Consider the following 20934-nt stretch of genomic DNA (forward strand, 5'->3'; position numbering starts at 1 on the left):
ACCAGAAGAGGAAGTAGCCTTGCTATATGGTAAGAGCAACAGGAAACATATAGTTAGTTGCTCTGCTGTTGTATATATGTAAATTAATAGAGAATGAGGAAATCACTCAGAACACTGATTAACACCACTAGCTATGGTTCATGGGGAAAAATGGCAATAAGTCACAAAGCACTAGAATGCATAGATATTGTTAAAAATGTATATAATTTGGAAAGGGGAAGGAAAGTAATAAAATGGGGAAACAGTTCATATAAAATTATAGAATTTATTTAGAAGAGAAGGGATGAAGGGAAGGAGAGTGGGATAGGGTGAAATCTAAATGTTTTACCCACTAAATCAACACTTTCTCACTCACCCTAAACTAAAACCTAAGTTCCTAAGGGCAAGTCCAACAGGGAATCAAAATCTCACAAATAGAGAGTCCTTGGTAAGTCATATACTGAAGTCCCAGGTATGATGTACACAGATGGTCATCAAAGTAGGAAGGTGAGTTCTCTAGTCCCTGTCCAGCAGAAGACTGAAAATAACTTCTCACCACAGTCAGTAGATATTCAAAAGCACAGTAGCTTGATGGATGGGTTTCAAGATGTATCAGCCACACACCTTTTCTCCTTCACCTCCCAGATTCAGAGTGACACATTTTTTAACAATATGTAGTAATTTCCAAAAATGCAGGTAGTATCAATATTAATGAAACCAAATATCTATGCATTATTGCAATAATGAGGAAATACTTTATTGAAGATAATGCATAGGAAATAAAAAAATTTGATTGGCTATGATAAGGCTTCTTGTAATAATGTTCAGCATGTCATGTATTTTGGAGGGAAACAGGGAATGTTAATGGCTGAGGACAAATGCTTAGTGACAATCTTTACATATTTACTTCAGATCTACAAAATATTTGTTATATGAATTTCTTAAAGAGTGGTTTTAAGTAGCCAAGTTTATTTTCCCTTTACATAGCTTTAAATTTCTATTATACTAAAATTCAGTTGGAAGTAACATTGGGTTCTTAGAATGATTCAAAAAATACTTATATAATAGGAAGTTAAGCATGATTCTAAAAGCTGGGAAATACTTATACCAAAGCTTTCAGTGACCTATTGTATGCTATATAATAAATTCTGTTATGCTTTTCCACTTATTTTCACTTCACTTCCTTTGGTAGCAAGGAATAGATTGCTTTTATTTGTTATTATTTATATTTCTATACTGTAAATGTTACCCAAAAAGTCTTAGTGTTTGATTTCCATAAGTACAATAATGAAAAATGCTAAAGAAGTTTTTTTTAATATTTCCTAAGTTCAAAGAGAATTTCATTTTTTTCTTTGTGCTTCTTTCTTTTTTTGCAAAGGTGTATTTATGGTGCATTTATTTTGTTATAAAGAATAATGACACAGCACAGTAGCACATAAGGCAACTTGACAAAGTATTTCACAACATTAATTCTTTAAAACACAAAAACAAAACTCCATTTCTAATGGAAGGCCCATTGGTATCATTTCTTTCATCTATGATGAAGATGCTGGATGCAAAACTCTTATGCCACCATAATCAGATACTTGACAGTTTATTAATAAATCTTTCCACCAAAATTCAAGAGGTGGGCAACAATTTCCAAGGAGTCACCTCTAAATAAATGTAGATATTCTAGGGAAATGAAAGAAAAAAGGTACGTTTCTAAGGAAGGTGATTTATTGTTGAAGTACAAATATAAACTGTACGTGAACAGACTAGAGAAAATGCAGCTGTATTTTCTAAGACACAAAATGAATTTCTAAAAAATCTTCAGTATACAACTTTAATAACTTGGACCCATAAAAATATCCCAAATTATTCTCTGTCCCTTTATGTTGCACACCAACCAGTAAACAATTCTTCTCACTTAGATAATGCATATAGTTACTTGAAATCCCAACATAGGAAATCTACCAAGAGGAGTAAGCAAAATCACGCTCCTCTTGCTAGTATGGATATCAGATAACCATAAATTACCTCTCTCAACTGTGATATTGCTACTCATGTATAAAGTTAGAAAAATAGATATACATATATATTTTAAAAGGAATAGCAAAGAATGAATTATATAAGTCTGGTTGCCTTTAGTCATGTCTTCAAAGCTGACTTCAGTCAGTGGGCAGTAGTATCTACACATTGCCAATGGGGCACTTTCTTCAGGCATACTGTGCTGGGGCATGAAATCTCATGACAGCTGGGTTATTGTACTGTGGACTAGATTAGAAGTACCATATAGACACAGACTGGGAATGCCCCTAGTGAGCAGATAGTTATGTTTTTTTGCCCTTAGCACATTGTGGCCACTCAGAAGATATTAAACCATCAATCAAAAAGCCAAGTATAAAAAAGTGTAAATAAATGATGGGTTCTTAAGACTTATACAGAAACAAGAGGGATTTTCCTTGAAAAAATACTATTGCATCCTATAACTGTGGCACAAAGCATATAGATTTTGTTTAGCTGTCAGCTCCTGATCATCACAGACTGTTAGAGCTTTCCTTTTCCTTTTTTTTTAAATAAACTAGCTTTCGTTACCCTTGTGGGTTAGCCCTGGCATTTTGCCTGCTTTGTTACCCAGTGTTTGCTCTCACATCAGGTAGCTGTGATTCAAACAAATGCATCTTACTCTTGATAATTTTCATTCATTCCTATATTCTTCAGTAGAATTTATTCCTAGCAATACCTCTTTTTTCTCTCTCTCTACTGATGAACAGGCTGTTCTGACAAACTCCTTTACTTACAACATGGATACAGGGATGTTTTTTTCCCAAATCAGCATATAAGAAATAAATCCTGAAACTACCTCCCACTGGGAGCCATTAAACTACTATAACAGTAGTTCAGATTCAGTGGTCTTACCTCTAATATTAAAGATCATCCTCCATCCCTCAGGATCTTTTTAAGCTCACTTGGCAACCAGAATTTCTAGCAAACCTTAAGAAAATACATGTAATATGTGCTAGTTGTATCTCCCCCATAATATCATATGAATAGAATATAGAGGTGATTATCTTACAGGAATTTTTTTCTTTATATATTCAAATTGTTCTCAACAGACTGCTAAATGGTGGAAGACAAAAGGAATACCAAGTAGACCTTCAACACAAAAGAACTGGATCCCACCCACATTAGGAATAATAACAACAAAACAACACTGAGAACAAGGAATTCAGAGAATGATGGGAAGATTTTTATGAGCAAGTGTAAAGTGAAATAAGCACACTCAAGAAAATTGAGAAAAATTAGTTTCATAATTTAAAAATATTAAAGTCAAATATTTAATAATTATAATAACTAATCCTGCTCCCCCCCCAAAAAAAGATAAAATAAAAGCAACATCTTGCCTTCACTGGAGAGTTTCTAAGCATAGTATCCTAGCTATGGAGGTGGTAGTTATAAGGTGGGGATTATATAGTCTACAAACAAAGTTACAACTTCAGTTGGTTTTGATGAATTATTTTTACTTTCTTTTAAGAAAAGGATAAAAATGGGGAATAACTTGAAATGATTCTAATAGAAGAAGAGAAGGCTTTGATCTGTTTAATTGGTTTCCCTCAGTTGAGGACATTCAATTACTTATAACCTTAAAACTTTACTACAAACCAACATGGAATATTCATATTATCTTTAATTAATTTAATAGTCTTAATTTCCCTTCTGAAATAGAAGTAAACTAACCATAGTATTGCTTTTGTCTACCAATACAGTATAGTAAATTTAAAAAAAAATTAACTCAGGTTGGTGTTTTTTTCTTAGGGATTACAGACTGATTTCTAGTATGTTTGATTTATTCACAAAGAACACAAAATTCTTTATTCTAAAACTTCAGGTTTCAATATCAACTTCATAATTTTGGAGTTTAACCCTTTAACCTATTTTTGAAAGCCAAGATAATATTTCCTCATACTTGGTTTCTGGGATTTCACCTGTTCCATTTGTTTTCCTATGATTAACAATATTTGTTCAAATCATGACATTCACCTAGAGTTGGTATTCTAGATGCATTTAAAATAGCTGTGTAATCTTTGATTAGTATCTCATCTATGTTTGACTTCAAGTTCATTTTAGCCATATTTGCTTTATACTTTTGTCATTCATTGTGCTATTATCTGAGATCATGATTCCAGAGTACTGATAACCAAAAATGTTACCTTTCTCATGACAGAGGGAATGGACAGATATGGTTAATGAGAAACATATCTTTGGATATGACTAGGATGGAAATTTGTTTTGTTTGACTATGCTTATTTGATTCAAGGGTTTTTTATTCTTCTTTATCCGCTCCCAACTCCTTAAGGAAAATGAGGAGAAAATGGGAAGGAGAAATATATTGTAAACCTCAAATTTCCTTAGACTTATAAATGTTGGAAATTTCACCATTGGGATATTTCATACTTGGAAAATTTCTTACTGATAGTCTATTGGAATGGGAACCCCATTGGCATGGGAGGTTCCTTCTCTTCCCTTCTTAAGATTACTTTAGGACAGAAACCCTTTGCTGAACAATGGAAAGGACTTTGACCTATGCCTAAGCATAGAACAGGAATTTCTTTGAGTCTTGATTGATTTTAGAATTGATACAATGGAGATACTTGGAATAAATCTCCACCCTATTCAGTCCTAATAGGATTGAGTAAGGGCTGCAGCCTAGATCAAAATTTAATTATTCCAATCTCTACCCTACTCAGGTTAACAGGATTTAGAAAGGGCTGTAGCAAAGGAGTAAAGATTTAATCATTTGAAAATATGACCTTCAACAGACATGTGCAAAAGCCAGAAACCTCTGGGCGGTCCTGGGTTAAGCTAGAGCCTCCATTGGCACAGGGAAATTGATGAACAGTGATTGGTAGATGGGAGAACTGAGGGGAGGAACTTGGATGGTTTCCTTAAAGATAGGGGGTCAGAAGACTCCAGGAGAGGTGGAGAGTTGGTCGGTGTGGTTCGTGTGGGCTCTGAGAAGGCTTGCTCTGAAGGAAGCTGAAGGTGGGGGCCTCTGAGACTGTTTCTCCATTTTGGACACGTGAGTAATAGGGACTGATCTCTTTTCTTTGCCCCAGCTATCTAAGGGCTTGGGCCTTTTGGCCCAGCCTAAACAAAAGGGGTATTTAAGCCCTATTTCCTTCTCTCCCTTTTTCTCTCTCTCTATCTCTAATTCCTTTCTTACTCCTATTGTAATTAAACTCCAAAAAAGGCTGACGGCTGACTTGAGTTTTTCATTTAGGAAATACATAGCTGATTCCTTGGCGACCTTAAATTAATATATATCAGTCTTTTAAAGTGATTCCCTTGTTACAATATCCAATGATATTTTAAATATTAGGGTTATAATGCAAACTTGTGTCAAACTTGTTGTGTACTTAAAAAGGAAAGTAATTAATATGTGACTGAAATTCACAATTTTATGTATAATCTTTTTGTTCTACGATATATACACATGTATATATACACAAATATAATGAGTAAACATGCTCACTTGATTCATATTTGTAAAGTACAGAATAAGAATATAATAGAAAACCTATGAAACAACTAGAAAGGATATTTTTATTAGACAAGTTTCTCTGGGTCTTGGTTTCCTGGTAGATAGAATGGATGATTCTATTGCTTGGCATATATCTCAAAGAAGTTAAAGTCAGAAAGAAAGAACCAATATTTACCAAAATATTTATAGGAGCACTTATTTTTGGGTAGCAAAGAAATAGGAACAAAATAGCTTCCCATTAATTAATGTCTAAACAAGTTGTAGTTATGGAAAGGAAAACTGCAGCAAGTTTTGGACTTTCTGCCACTCAGGTGGAGCAAACAGCAGTTGGAATGTGAGAGAGAAGATATTGACAAGAATGATAGTTGATGGGGGAGGGGAACTTGGAGAGGGACAGTTGGTCTGGGGATTCTCTTTCCTAGTCCTTGAACTGGAAGGAGCACTCCCTCTTTGACTCTGGATAGAAGTACCTCTATTCCTGGACTTTTCCCAACATGTGTTCTACCTGGATTCTTGTGATCCTGTCATCGGACAAAAGAATTTAAGGGGAGTGATGTGAATTATAAGGTCAGTCTTTAGGGCTTCAACCGGAAGAGACATGCCCAACCAACTCTGAAAGTCAGAACCTTTTCTTCTTCTTGCTGTCTACTGCTAAAGACTTTGAACTTGCATAGATTAGCCTAGAAAGGAATAAAAGAAACCCTCCATCAGCCTTCGAAGTCTGGCCTCAGCTCAAAAGCTGAGAGAGACTCAAATCCAAACTGGGGAAATCCCTCTTCCCTCTTCCCTGATATCTCCCAAATCCAAACTTGTTATTAAAATTCATCTTTATTTAAATAACCTCAGTCAGATAAGAGGACTATCATTTCAGAGGGACATAGAGGGAGCAGAACCCAGGGACAGCCATTCAACCATAAATAGTCCTTATTGGACCGCTGCTGGGTGACCTTGGTCTGGGGGGGAGGCTTGTTGCTCAGGGGGGTCCAGGCTTACCTGCTCTGGGGTATCTTCCACATCAGTCCATAGAGAAGACATCCCTTCAGGCTATCATAAATGGCCTATTTCTTGGGAACCTCAATTTTCAAAAATAGCCTCTCAGCAGGGGTATCTCTCTCCTTTTACCTCACTGGCACCCATATTCCCTCTCTCCCTTCAATTCCTCCATTTCCTGTTACAAAACCTTCCTTATTCCCTGTACTTCTTCTGTTCTCTACAGTATAATGGGTATTTTCACACATTAACAAATAACAAATATGGAGAACACAAGTAAGCATGAAGAGACTTAAAAGAACAGATAAAGATTGAAATAAGTAGAACCAGGAAAGCAATCTATGTGATGAATACAATGATAGGAATTAGAAGTAAAAAATTATATACTGTATAATTATATATAATAAATATATATATGAAATTTAAAAAATCACAATTATGAAGATCAAATACAGGAACCTAAGTGACACAGTGGATAAAGCCTTGGGATCAGGAAGATCTGAGTTCAAATTTGGGCATAAACACTTACTAGCTATACAATTAATTTTCTAGGCAAGTTATTTCACCTCCATTTGCCTTAGTTTTTTCATTTATAAAGAGGAGATAATAACTTCCTGAGTTTGTTATAAGGATTAAATGAGATAATAATTATAAAGTACATAGTCAACTCCCTGATACATAGTAAGTGCTATATAAATGTTAATTATAATTTTTACCATAGCCTGGGAAAACTGATAAATAAATCTTGTCATTATCATTTAGTGGAGAAGTAGAGGACTATGGATGTTGAATGTTGTATATGCTATCAGATTTATTTATGTTGATTAGTTATGATTAATGGTTTTGTATCACTACAAAAGACATTAATTGGGTGAGGATGGGTTCCTATATCATAGGAATGAATGTTTTTTAAAAGTACATCAATAAAATATATTTAATTTTTTAAAAATATATTACTTGGTTGAATAACATTTAATAATAATAGAATTTATATAGTACTTTATGGTTTACATGTTCTTTTTCTTGTTCTGGATATATTCTAAAAACAGACAGTAATAGCATAACCAAAACTTTTTATTGTTCTTACACCATTCCATAACCTTAATTTTGTAGCTTTTTAAAAAACATTACATTCCCTGTTAGAATCAATACTGTGCATTGGTTCCAAAGGAGAAGAATAGGAAGGGCTAAAAAATAAATGATTTGTCACACAAGGTCACACAGCTAGGAAGCATCTGAGGTCAAATTTGAACCAAGGTCCTCTCATCTCCAATCCTAGCTCTCAATTCACTGAGTCATCTAGCTGCCCCCTCATGTTTTACTCTTCATATAACTGTATGAGAAGGTATGATAAAATAAAAAATAAACCAATAAATAGTACTACCCTTGGAGATTGCCTCTGACCCTTATTACTTAAATGAACTTCTGTATCACTTAACTTTCTCCTTCCTTTAATCCCACTTCAGTTTACCCATTTGCAAAATGATAATGTTATAGTTCTGCCTGGATTCAACTCCATGCATGGAACATGGTAACCCACAGTGTCCTCTTTTCCAGCTTTCTTTTGTGCATTGTCTTCATCCCTCATTACACTGTAAGTTTCATGAGGACAGGGTCAATCTTTTTCACATTTGGGTTCCCAGCATTTAACACAGTACTTGGCACATTGTAGACACTTAAGAAATATGTATTGAATTCAGTCAACTTCTAAAGGGCCCTTCTAAATCTAGCTCTTTGCTTATTTGTATCCATTCTTAATTACTGTTCTGTTTCCATATTTGGGGCATATCATTTTAAAATCTGAGCTCATCCACATATAGATTGGTTTCATTTTCATCACAAAATGGAAATACAATCAATAACTTCCAATGCAGATGTTTCTAAACTATCATTGATTTTAAATGAAAATTGAGAGAATAAAGGTGAATTGACAGAAAAAAAAAACTTTTACTTAAAGAAATGATAATAAAATATTGGAAAGAATGCCAAAGTATCTCAGATATAGAACTTTAAAAAATCTTATGTCAAAAGGCATCGTGGAAATTTTGTATCTTAAATATCATGATATTCTAGGTTGCTGACACTCTCCTCCATTTACCTTGGATTACTTACTCTATTGGAATTTTGAGTGCAGCTGGACCCAAATCAGCTGAGCAGTTTCACTGTGATCTGGTACATGACTAATCAAATGTATTGAGTGCCTTTGTACATTACATATATGCTCTCAAACTAACTCCAAGAACTTTAGGTTACTAAATTTTAGCATCTTAATTTTGCTATGTTCTAGATGCATTCCAGATATTTTATTCCAGGCCTGTGCTAGCATATTTTCCTATAGATTAATTTTTTTGCTATAAGATCCCCCTTTCAAGTCCTAGGATTCAAATTCCTTTGAAGATTCTAAGGGCAATAGATCAAGAGAATGGAGGGATCTTAAAAATAATTGCTCCACCTTCCAATCCAATTCCTGCAAGAGGAAACTGGAACAGAGAGGATAAATTATTTGTTCAGGGTCAGAAAGATTATTAGTAACAGAACTTTGATTTAAACCCAAGGCTGACATAATTTCTACTATACTATACTATACATATATTAGCATAACCTTTTGGCTTGGCGATGTTCCTAAGTGGACCTGTATATTATATAACAAAATGGGGCTTCTTTATCCAACGATTAAAGCTAAGTTTACATAGCTTAAACTTCATCTGTCTTCTCTAGATTGGCAACAGTTACTTTAGCTGTATCTACAATATTGCCCCAAGCCTATTGAGTATAAGAAGGAGCTGGGCCAATACTTGGCAAATGTATTTACTAAGTGTGTGTATTCAAGCCCTAAATTGCTTTTGCTATTACTTATTCTGTGAAGTAGGTTTTTTGGAACTCATATTCAAATATCAGAACTATGGAAAATAGGGTTTAAGTTATATAAAATATACTTTAAGCTACACACAATATTTAATCATCTTTCTCAAGTTTACTCAAATCCAGAATTCTAATTGTTTCTTTAAAAAAAGATAAATTCTGATGATACACTAAATTAATTTATTGATTCATTACTTCATCAAACAGCTAAGAAGTAGCTAGTTTAAAGGACTTGACAAAGAAATAAGGAAACTGTTGGAATAGCAAAAGGTCTAGAAGCTCAAGGGAAATTATTAAAAAAAGAAGGAATGAAGTTGAATAACACCTCTGGTTCTGAAAATCAACATTATTTGTTACAGATTATTTTAAAAGGTGAGTAGAGGGGGCAGCTGGGTGGCTCAATGGATTGAGAGTCAGACCTGGAGACAGGAGGTCCTGGGTTCAAATGTGGACTCAGACACTTTCCAGCTGTGTGACCCTGGACAAGTCACTTGACCTCCATTGCCTAGCCCTTACCACTCTTCTGCCCTGGAGCCAATAAAGTTTTGACTCCAAGATGAAGGTAAGGGTTTAAAAAATTAAAAAAAAATAAAAGGCAAATAGACAGTGAATTAGACTTAGTCAATAAAATTTAGATACTATTTAACTCTATCAACCAACATTTGTTAAACTCAAGGAATAAACTACATGGGGATGAATTCACTATTTTGTAAAAGATGCTGTAATACTAGAAAATGGCAGAAATTGGATTTCAATGAATATTTCTATCATATAAAAATAAATTCATATATGATAAAAATATCAAATCATTTGTAGAACCTTAATATTAAAGATTAATATTAAAATGGAGTAGAACCATATCAAAAAAGTTTTATGACTATGACCAGGGGCATTATTCTTAACCAAAAAAGAGATAGAGTAAATCATAAAAGATGAAATAGATTCAATTACATGAAATTGAAAACTTCTATATGAATCAAATCAACTCAACTATGAGAAAATGGAAGCAGTTATTTTGAAAGAAAATCTTTGTATCAAATGTTTCTGGAAAGTATTGATATCTATGATAAATGTAGAACTACTCAAATATATAACATATAAAAGCTATTCCACAATGGAAAAATGATCAAAATGTAAAACAGCATTTCACTATCAGAAAACTGCAAACTATAACCAATTAAATAAAATAATGTTTCAAATCACTAATAATAAGAAAAAAAAATCACCATAAGTAAATAAATAAGTTGGGCAGGTAGGTGGTTATTTGATAGAGCACCAGGCCTGGAATCAGGAAGTCCCGAGTTCAAATATAGTCTCAGACCTTTATTAGCTATATGAGCCTGATCAAGTCATTTAACTTTGCCTCAGTTCCTTATCTCTGAAAGGAGCTGGAGAAGGAAATCTCAAACCACTCCAGTATCTTTGCAAAAAAAAAAAAACAAACCCAAAATTGAAAACAAAATCTTAAATGGTGTTATAGGAAGTCAGATACAACTAGAAAATGACTGAACCACAACATAAACAAATATCTGTCATTTATTTTTCATGTATCCACTTTGTGGTAATGTCTTGTCTCTTTATCTTTTTTCATTTATGTTGCAAATGATGAATTTCTGGGATAGGGAGGGGATAGATATATTTGCAAAAACGATATAAAAATAAAGCACATTAATGTATTTTAATATAATTTAGAACTATTAAAAGAATATTAAAATATCAATTCAGTGAATGAATAAATGTATTTTAGGATGCTGTAGAAAAAAGAAAAATATGGCATATAGAATGTTTTAATATTTTAAAAATCAAATTATTTGCAGTAATACAGGAAATATATAATAGATTATTCAATATTTAAAATAATAAGCCAAATAATTTGAGCATCTTGAGGAAAAGGTATTAGATATAATTCAAGAGTGGATAATAAATGTAGTCTTTCCTCTTCACCCTCAAATGCTGGACTTAGAAAATGATTCCTAGGTTTAAGGAATACTTTGGGTTAGAATCTACTCAAAGAACCTAGTTATTAGCCCCACAAATTTTCCCTTTTCCAGACTAAATAGAAGATATATCAATTCCAAACAAAATTAGTTTATCTAAAACACAATAGCAAGATGAATAACAAAGAAAAACATGTCCTCAAAGAGACATTTCCACAAACATCACTATCAAGTTGAATACTGGAGATAAACACAGGGATGAAATAGATGTGGCGAAAAGAAACTGTACATCTCAGATGACTCACATATCAATTAGTAATTTCTTCTGAGTACATCATTTGTGGGTCTATCAATCAAAAATTATTCATCATCTGCTATATGCCAGGCACTGATCATATAAATATGAATATCCTAGATTCTTTGTCTTTAAGCAAATTAAATTCTGCTAAGAGGGATACAACATTATTATATGATAATTTATTTTTCATTTATTATATTAATTTATATTAAAATATATTATGTTAATTCCTTTTTAAGGATTAGAAAAAATTTTATATAGTCCTTTACTGGATTCTGGGTCATTGACTTTTGCTTTTTACATTTTCTTTGTCTGTTTCAATCCCAATGAATATCTTTCTTTGAATAAAACTGGGTTATTAGAAAAGTGAGATATAGTTTCTTTTCCTTCCCAAGTGACCCCTGTCACATAGGATTTGGTGGGGTGGATCATTTTATGGACCATTTTCTAATTAATTAATTACCAATTAGAAATTATATTATTCAGGGGGCAAGCTGAATAATGAGCTCCTAAAGTGTATATAGCTCTCTTAGTCAGGAGAAAGGAGGTCTTTTGGTTGTCTAGAGAATCATTTGACCTCATAGAGATATCTTGGCTGGTCAATTAATAAATTATTTTAAATTTAAGAAATATTGGCTCTTATATATTTTAATTGTCACAATTACAGATAAATAAATATAGCCTCTACACAAAGTAATTACCCAAAGACTTGGCAAGGATGGGAAAAATAATTGGGGGGAATCAGGAAAGGCCTATTAAAGGAAGTGGCACTCAAACCAAAGTTCAAAAGGAACTAGAGGTTCCAAGAGGGAGAAGTGAGAAAGGAGACAGACTTTGACTCTACAATGACATACTTAGGATATGAGATATTATTATGGAGCATAGCAAGTAGGCTAGGTTGACTAGAGCAACTGTCATAGAGGGGTCTACAAAACCCTTTCAGGGCATCTGAGAAGTCAAAACTGTTTTTATATCAATACTAAGATATTTTTCTATCAATATATTCCTCCTTTTTCCATCTATATGCATACAAGAGATTAGATTTTCTTCATATACTTCAACTAAAATGACTTCTCACAATATATTAAATAGAGAAAACATGAGAATGCAGCTATTTTCTATTTAGGGATTTATAAGAATACAAAAAACAAGCACTTCTCAATATTCTTTTGTTTTGTTTTGGAAAACATACAATATGTTATTTACATTATTTTGCTATTATTCAAAATAAAATTATAAATGGATATTTTAAATTCTTATGATTTTTAATTTCTAATATAATAAATATCTTTATACCATATTCTAAGGGCCTTTTTCTCTCCCTGAGCCTTCTTTAAGACAGTTTTTTTGCTTTGATGAATTCTTCCCTTTATCTGCTCATTCTGTTATTCCCCTAATTTCCCTTTCTGGGTGAATTGTATTGTTGTAAACTACTGTGTGTGTGTATGTTTATATCCTTTCACCCTCTGAAAAGTCTGGAGAAGAGAGCAGCTCATGTGTCTCCTTTTCCTTGCCCAATCCATCCTCCTTGTTCTATAGATTTCTACTTGCACATCTCATTTATGTGAGATGATATTCCCTTTTATTCATCTCTTACTCCCTTTCCCAGGGATCTTTTTCTCAATTCTACACATTTTTTCTTTTAAGGTAATCAAAATATAATTTAATAATTCCCAGTATTTTTTCTTAATTAGATGTGAACAGTAATGATAGAGTTCTGAGGGACTACATATATAATCTACCCATTAATGTATATAAACCATTTAACATTTTTAATGTGTTACAATTGTATACTCGTATTTTCACCTTTCTATACTCTTTACTCCAGTCTTCATGTGTAGAATTTGCTATCCAGCTCTGGTCTTTTCAACAGGAAGGCCTCTATTTCATTAAAATTTCATTTATTTTACAGTAAGATTGTACTAAATTTTTTTCTGGTTATATTATTCTCAGTAGTGAGCCTAGATTTTTGCCTTCAATAATATCATATTCCAGTCTCTGCTCTGTTGTACTGGAGACTGATAAATATTATACAACCCTCACTGTGGCTCTTTAGTACTTGAATTATTTCTTTCTGGCTTCTTGTATTTTTTTTTCCTCTTTGATCTGGGAGGTCTGGATTTTGGTACTAATATTCATTTTAGAGACTTTTTCAGGAAGTGACCAGTGGATTCTCTCAGTTTATATTTTGCTCTCTGGTTCTAAGAAATCATGGAAGCCATCTTTTATGATTTTCTGAAATATTATATTTAAGCCTTTGGGGAGGGGTCATGACTTTTGGCAGTCTGTTGATTCTGAAATGATCTCTCCTGGAACTAAACTATTTTTTCAGCTTAATTATTTTCACTATGAGATACATCATAGTCTCTTTTTTCCATTCTTTTGAGTTCATTTTAAACTTTCTTGATATGGAGTTTCTATATCCCATTTTGTCAGTTCTAATTTTCAGGTTATTTTTTGAATAAGATTTTGGATATCTTGTTACAAGTCATTAATTCTCTTTTCTAGAGTTTCTTTCATTGCCCTTATTTGGTTTTTAAAATCATGTCTACTTCATTTATTAACTCTTGCTTTGAATTTTCTAAGAATTCTGAAATTCAGGGACTTTGCAATTGATGCACAATTTAAAAATATGCTATACCAGGAGGCCTCTGGGTAACAATGGCTAAATTTCACAGAAATGGTAAAAAGGATAATAACTGAAAAAGGCCATCTAATTATATGTATATATAGTGATTATTTGTCTTCTTGGTTTGAGTAATCTCTTCAGTACTAAATATGGAATCTCAATTGTAAATATTGGAAATTGAGTGGAGAATGAGAAAATTAAAACAATAAGCGTTGCCAACTTTCCAACAAATTTTATCAAAAGCATCATATTATAAAATATTTAAAAGAAGGTAAATTCAGGTCTGATGTGGTGATGTCATCTATTGCTCCACTTCCTCTCCTAAGCTGGCATGTTGCTATTTTCATTTGAAGATTGTCTTTTCTTCTTCATTGCCATCTGCTGGTTCACTAATGAGTTGCCATAGTTTTTGTTTATTTGTTTATTTCATCTCTTCTTTTGTTAGAGAACACAGAATTTAAGTCTGTTTCTACTCTTTTGTGAGTCAAATCCATAAGCACAATCCATAACTCTAAAAATTTATCTTTTGAAAATTTTCACATCTAACTCAGTCACATCTTCCCTCTCTAAGTCTTCTTGTTTGAGTATGACTGAGAAAATTCTGTTTAACTCCCAAAATGATGTTGATAGCTTAGTCATGTGTATTGCTCCCTAAACCTTCACTTTAACAATATTAGAAAGAGAGAGTAAAGCTGGAAAACTTTGACTTTCATTCTGAAAGTTGCTCCTATATTGCTGTTTACCTTATATTTAAAAAATGGATGTTATTTGACTTTGGATTTTACTGCTAGACAATTTCATGCAGCAAGAGTTTTATCAGACTAACCAATGATTCTGTAAACTATTTTAGTATTAAATAAATTAACATCATCCCCTATATGAACACGTCAGATTTCATTAGTGTGAGTTGACAATGAGGATTTGTGATCTTTTTTAAAAAGCTAACATTTTAGCAGCCAAAATGTAACACTGACATCTCATATTTCCCAAATATCCATAGCCCTTCCTCATGAACGTCGTTAGTTCCAAAGTGCCTTTAGCAGCATTTCTCCTTAGATTGCTTCTTTTATTGTTTAATCCTTACACATACTTTTCCTCATTTTATACTCGATTCCCTTTAGACAATATGCTCATGTATAAAGCTATATGTGGGAATCATAAAATCTGGGGTTGATCCTGGCTCTGCTGAAGCTGGACACCATTGAACTGGGGGTTTTAATGCTATGTTACTGAGACCATAGTCCTGATAGTTCAGGTTATGGGAAATAAAAGGAGAAAGGGATAGATATTGTAGACAAAAAAGTCATTATATATACTAAGTTAACTCCTTCATGCATAGAACATTCATGTGAAAAACATTTAGGGACTCTCCTATTTATTATGACTTTGTAAGAATTTAAATTTAGGTTTTATGCTAAATCTGAGCATTCTAAAGTAATATTGTGGTTGCTGATTTAAAAATATTATAGCTTAAGTCAAAATGACTTTTACCAGCTTTATTTATAAAGAGGTGGAAAGAGTGAAAGTGGACAAATATAGATAAAGAGACAGATTCTAATAAGCCAACCAGCCTTTCTCCTGAGAAGCTGTAAGGTAAATGATTAAGAGATGAAAAGGCAGTTCACAAAGTAGGAAATCAAAGCTATTAATAAAATGTTCTCAATCTCTAATCATTGGAAAAATCCAAGAAGTGATACAGAGTGAAAGGAGCAGAACCAGTCAAACATTGTACACAGAGACTGAAACACTGTGGTACAATTGAACATAATGGACTTCTCCATTAGTGTCAATACAAGGTCCCTGAACATTCTGCTTGGATCTAGAAGAAAAAACACTAGCTACAAGCAGTGGGCCCTAATGCAAATACCAACAACATGGAAATGGGTTTGAATCAAGGACACATGTGATACCCAGTGGAATCGTGGGTCAGCTATGGGAGGGATCCTGGGGGGGGGGGGGAGGAAAAGAAAATTATCTTTGTTTCCAATGAATAATGTATGAAAGTGACCAAATAAAATAATGTTAAATGCTGAAAAAAAACAACTAAACAACTGTCAAATAATACCTTATTGTGTTAGAATGGCTAAGATGATAGAAAAGGAAAATGGCAAATGCTGGAGATGATGTGGGAAAATAGGTTTAATGATGTACTTTTGGGAGAGTTATGAATCAGTTTAACCATTCTGGAAAGGAATTTGGAACTGGGTCCCAAAATCTATTAAACTGACTAAATGATTATGTATTCATATAATTTTTAATAATCATTTTCTGATATTTTCTGATCCATGTTCTCTCCCTTACTCCCACTTAAACTCTTTCCCTAAGAAAACAGGCAATATGATATAGGTTGTGTATGTGTTATCATATGATACACATTTCCATGTTCATTATGATGTGAAAGAAGAACACTAGTAAAGAATTCATGGAGGATTTACAGTGAAGAATGGTATGCTTTAATCTGTATTCAGACTCCATCAGTTTCTTCTATGACTTTTTGTCATGAGTTGCTTGGAGTTGTTTTGGATCCTTGCATTGCTAAAAATAATTCATTCATTCACAGTTTATCATCATATATTATTTCAATGTTCTCCTGGTTTTGCTAACTTCACTTTGCATTATCTCATATGTCTTTCCAAGGTTTTTTGGTGGTCATCTTGTTCATCTTTTCTTATGGCACAATAGTATTCCATTAAAATCATATACCACATCTTGTTTAGTCATTCCCCAAAGGATGGACAACACTTCAGTTTTCAATTATTTGTCATTACAAAGAGAGTTTCTATAAAATTTTTTGGACAAGTAGATTCTTTTCTCCTTTCTTTGATCTCATTGGGATTTAGGTCTAGTAGTGCTATTGCTGAATCTTGAACTGACTTTAACAAAGCAGTATACTGCTAAGAGGTCTATATCCCAAATATATGAAAGAAAAAGGAAAAGTACCCATATACACAAAAATATTCACAGAAGCTTCTTGTGGAGTCAAAGAATTGAAAACTGAGATGTCTTTGAAATGAAAAATAGTTGAAAGTTATTTCATATGACTGTGATAGAATAGTATTGTGCTACAAAAAATAATGAAGAGGAAACACCTGGGAAGAATAATATAAACATACAAAGTGAAACAAGGAAAAACAAGGCAACAATTTACACTGTAACAAAAGCATCATGAAGAAAAATCAACTTTCAAAGACTTTAATAAATGATCAACCTAATAACCCAACATAAAGGATTCATTATGAAAAATGCTATTCACATTCAGATAGAGAACCGATTGGTTCAGAGTGTAGATTGAAATATATATAAATATATATATTTATTTATTTATTTAAATTTAAACCCTTACCTTCCTTCTTGGAGTCAATACTGTGTATTGGCCCCAAGGCAGAAGAGTGGTAAAGGCTAGGCAATGGGGGTCAAGTGACTTGCCCAGGGTCACACAGCTAGGAAGTGGCTGAGGCCAGATTTCAACCTAGGACCTCCTGTCTCTAGGCCTGGTTCCCAATCCAGCTGGGTGAGCTACCCAGCTGCCCCCTGAACTATATTTTTTAAGAATATGGATAAGCAGAAATTTGTTTTGCATGACTTCCAATTTGTAATGGGCTTTGTATTTATTGCCTTTTCAATGGGAAAAAAAGGAGTAGAAGGAGAAATTGGAATTGAAAATAAATTAAAATTTCATTAAAAAAATAAAGAATTGGAATCAGAAATAACTGTTGAAAGGAAGTATCTTCAGCTGAACCTGGGCAAATGTCATCTATAGGAAATAATGAATGCAAGTTTTGTTATACTGTTCATGTTTTTCTGATGAAATTTTGGTAAAGTTGAAAACATACTAGATTCGGAGGACATGGGGTCAAATCTCTATGTGACAATAGGTAGATAGGTACTTATTCTCTCTGAGGCCCAGATCCATGTCAATAAAATGATGGAGTTGAACTAAATGGCCTCTAAGATTTAACTCATGCCTAAATCTATGATCCTATTAATCTATGATTCTAAAGATACATTTGAGCCAATCTTTGAAGTATTTAAAATGCTAAGCAGATGTTAGTATTTTATTTTCCTTTTCCCACTCTTAATGGTTATTTAGGAAGAGGGGGACTGGGAAGCAGGATAAGGCTTCAGGAAAAATACAAGTTTCAAGGAAAATCCCTGGGATTAGTTAAAGAAAGAGGAACTTAATCCCTAACATACATGGGATTCATGAATGCAGCTGCTGGTTTCTATTTTCCCTTATAATAAGCCTTGTTATCATAGATCCAGTCATTTTTGGAGTGGAGTTGGTGGGACTAATAAAGAGGCCAAAACAAAATTATGGTAGTCTCCTCAGTTCCTGAGCCTTATCTGGGGTTAGAAGCACAAAACGAACCAGCTCTGCTGAGACAGAAGTAACAAACCAGAAGGATTACATTGGTCATTGATAAAGTGGTCAGTGATAAGACCTCCTCGGGTCTTGATAAGCTAATTAAGCATCCTAAACTGTCAAGGAACAATGACCACAATGAAGGGGCTATTACTTCCACCCAGGGAAGGTCTAGGTAGGAGGGTTAAAGGTCACTACAATGCTGAAATCAATTGGAAGAAACTAAAGCTTCATGAGTAATGGGATAATATGGAAACGTGTTGTGAGAATATCTATTTTTTAGATTTTTTTGAGGATTAATTGAGGAGTAAGAGAATGGTAGCAAGAAGATTAATTAAGAACCTATTGCATTATTTCAGGTAAGAATTGATGGGGGCCTAAACAAGAACAGGTCCATATCACTCATCCTGATTTGGGTCTCTCTCCAAGTTTCAGTGCCTTGTTCCAAACCACCTATTCATTACTTCCAGTAGAAAGACCTGGTCACTCTTCAAGTTCAACATATTTAAAACCAAATTCATTGTATTTACCTCAAGATAAATCCTTTCCTAAAAATTGTTAGTGATAAGGTAACAAAAAGACCTTATAATCAAGACTCAAGTTTTCATTTATCTTTGCCTTTCTCAATTTCCAAATTACTCACTACATATTACAGATATTTTCTTTCAATTATCTCTTAGGTCCAAATCTTACTTTTAATTCTTATCTCTACCATTCTATTTCAAACTTCTATTAACTTATATCTTAATTAACATCATAACATTCTTACCAATCTCTCCACTGATTGCAGTTTATTCTAGAAACCAACAGTAGTTTAATTTGCAAAACAAATAAATAAAAAATTTTTTTATCATCTTTATGCCCAATTGGAAAAACTACAAAGGACTATTTGATTATTTTAGAATATATTCAAGGCCATCAATGATCTTTCCTTGAGGTAATCTCTCTTAGTGTTCCTGATAATGAATTCAGTGCCCTTGATTAAAAAACAAACAAAACAAATAAAACATTGGCACCTGCCAGTTTGTTCATTTAGAAGTTATCTTTCAACATCCAAAAGCAGGGAAATCCAAATTTTATCAACACTAGCTACTTACACTGGGAGGTTGTTCCTTTCTCCCTTTGTCTCTTTGCTTTCCTCTAGATCTTCTTATAGCCAAGAACTTCTTACTATAATTACATGGAAGTATGTAAAAGCTTTAGTATATTATATGAAAACCAATGCCTTCCTTCTACAGGCAAGATTTTGCCTTAATTTCTTCTCTTACATATTTAGGAAGAACTACAAAGCCCAAGTGTTTTTATGACCAGCAAACATTTTCTCAGAGGTTGTTTCATTTGATTTACAGTTTCTTTGCATTTCTCACATTGATCCCAGTAGATATTTATTAAATGAATTAGTGGGTGAATCATAGAATAACTTTAAGAAATGGTGTACATAGACTATGTATTTAATGGAATAACACAAATTAACACACAATAAAATTATTGTACATAGCTCAATAATCACTTGTGTTTGCTTTTTTGATACATTAGCCTTTTACTCTAAGAGCTAACCTAACTTCTACTATCAATAAAATTTATGAAGCAGTCAAGAACACAGACTTTTCTGATGCTTCCTTCCACCTAGTGATGGACAGGTAAAGAAATAAATTTGTTTGCTGGATTGCATTCAAGCTATTTTAGTCTGTCTGATTCCATGGGATGTTATGTATTAAATACATTAAGTATTTTGTATTAAATACATAATGTATTAGTTTTAATTAGTTTCTTCCCAAGAAAAACTTTTTGCTTTTTGAAGCATGATGAAGTACTAGGCTAGTAAGTAATACCAGGGATAAAGATTCAACATATAGGATATCAACTTAAAAAAATACTTTGTACCACTTAAGAATTATTCTATTTAAACCATTTTGTTCTTTTTTCTTTTAACAGATATTATGTTTTATGTATATATGTATGTATATAAAGCCACAGACACACACACATATATGATGAAAATGATTTGGATTTGGATTTGGATTCCTACAGCATTTGTCGGTAATAGGTAGAAAAAGATAGCACATAGATTTGTAAATGGAACCTTAGTATTAATCTATTCTAATGATCTTAATTTACAAACAAGGAAACATTATTGTAATTTTGATCAGGATTTGAATCTAATCTTCTGACTACAAAGCTAGTGCCCCCCCATTATACAATGATAACAAAAAATCAAAAGGAAAACATGTAAATGATCATTTATTACCTTCATAAATTTTTGGTAGAAAACTTGACATTGGCATCACTGTGGACAACTGTGTGAAATGTTCCATATTTTTCCTATATAGATTTTGGCCTTTAAGAATATTT

This window comes from Monodelphis domestica, chromosome 3 (assembly GCF_027887165.1).
Source record: "Monodelphis domestica isolate mMonDom1 chromosome 3, mMonDom1.pri, whole genome shotgun sequence".
NCBI classification, from domain to species: Eukaryota; Metazoa; Chordata; class Mammalia; order Didelphimorphia; family Didelphidae; genus Monodelphis; species Monodelphis domestica.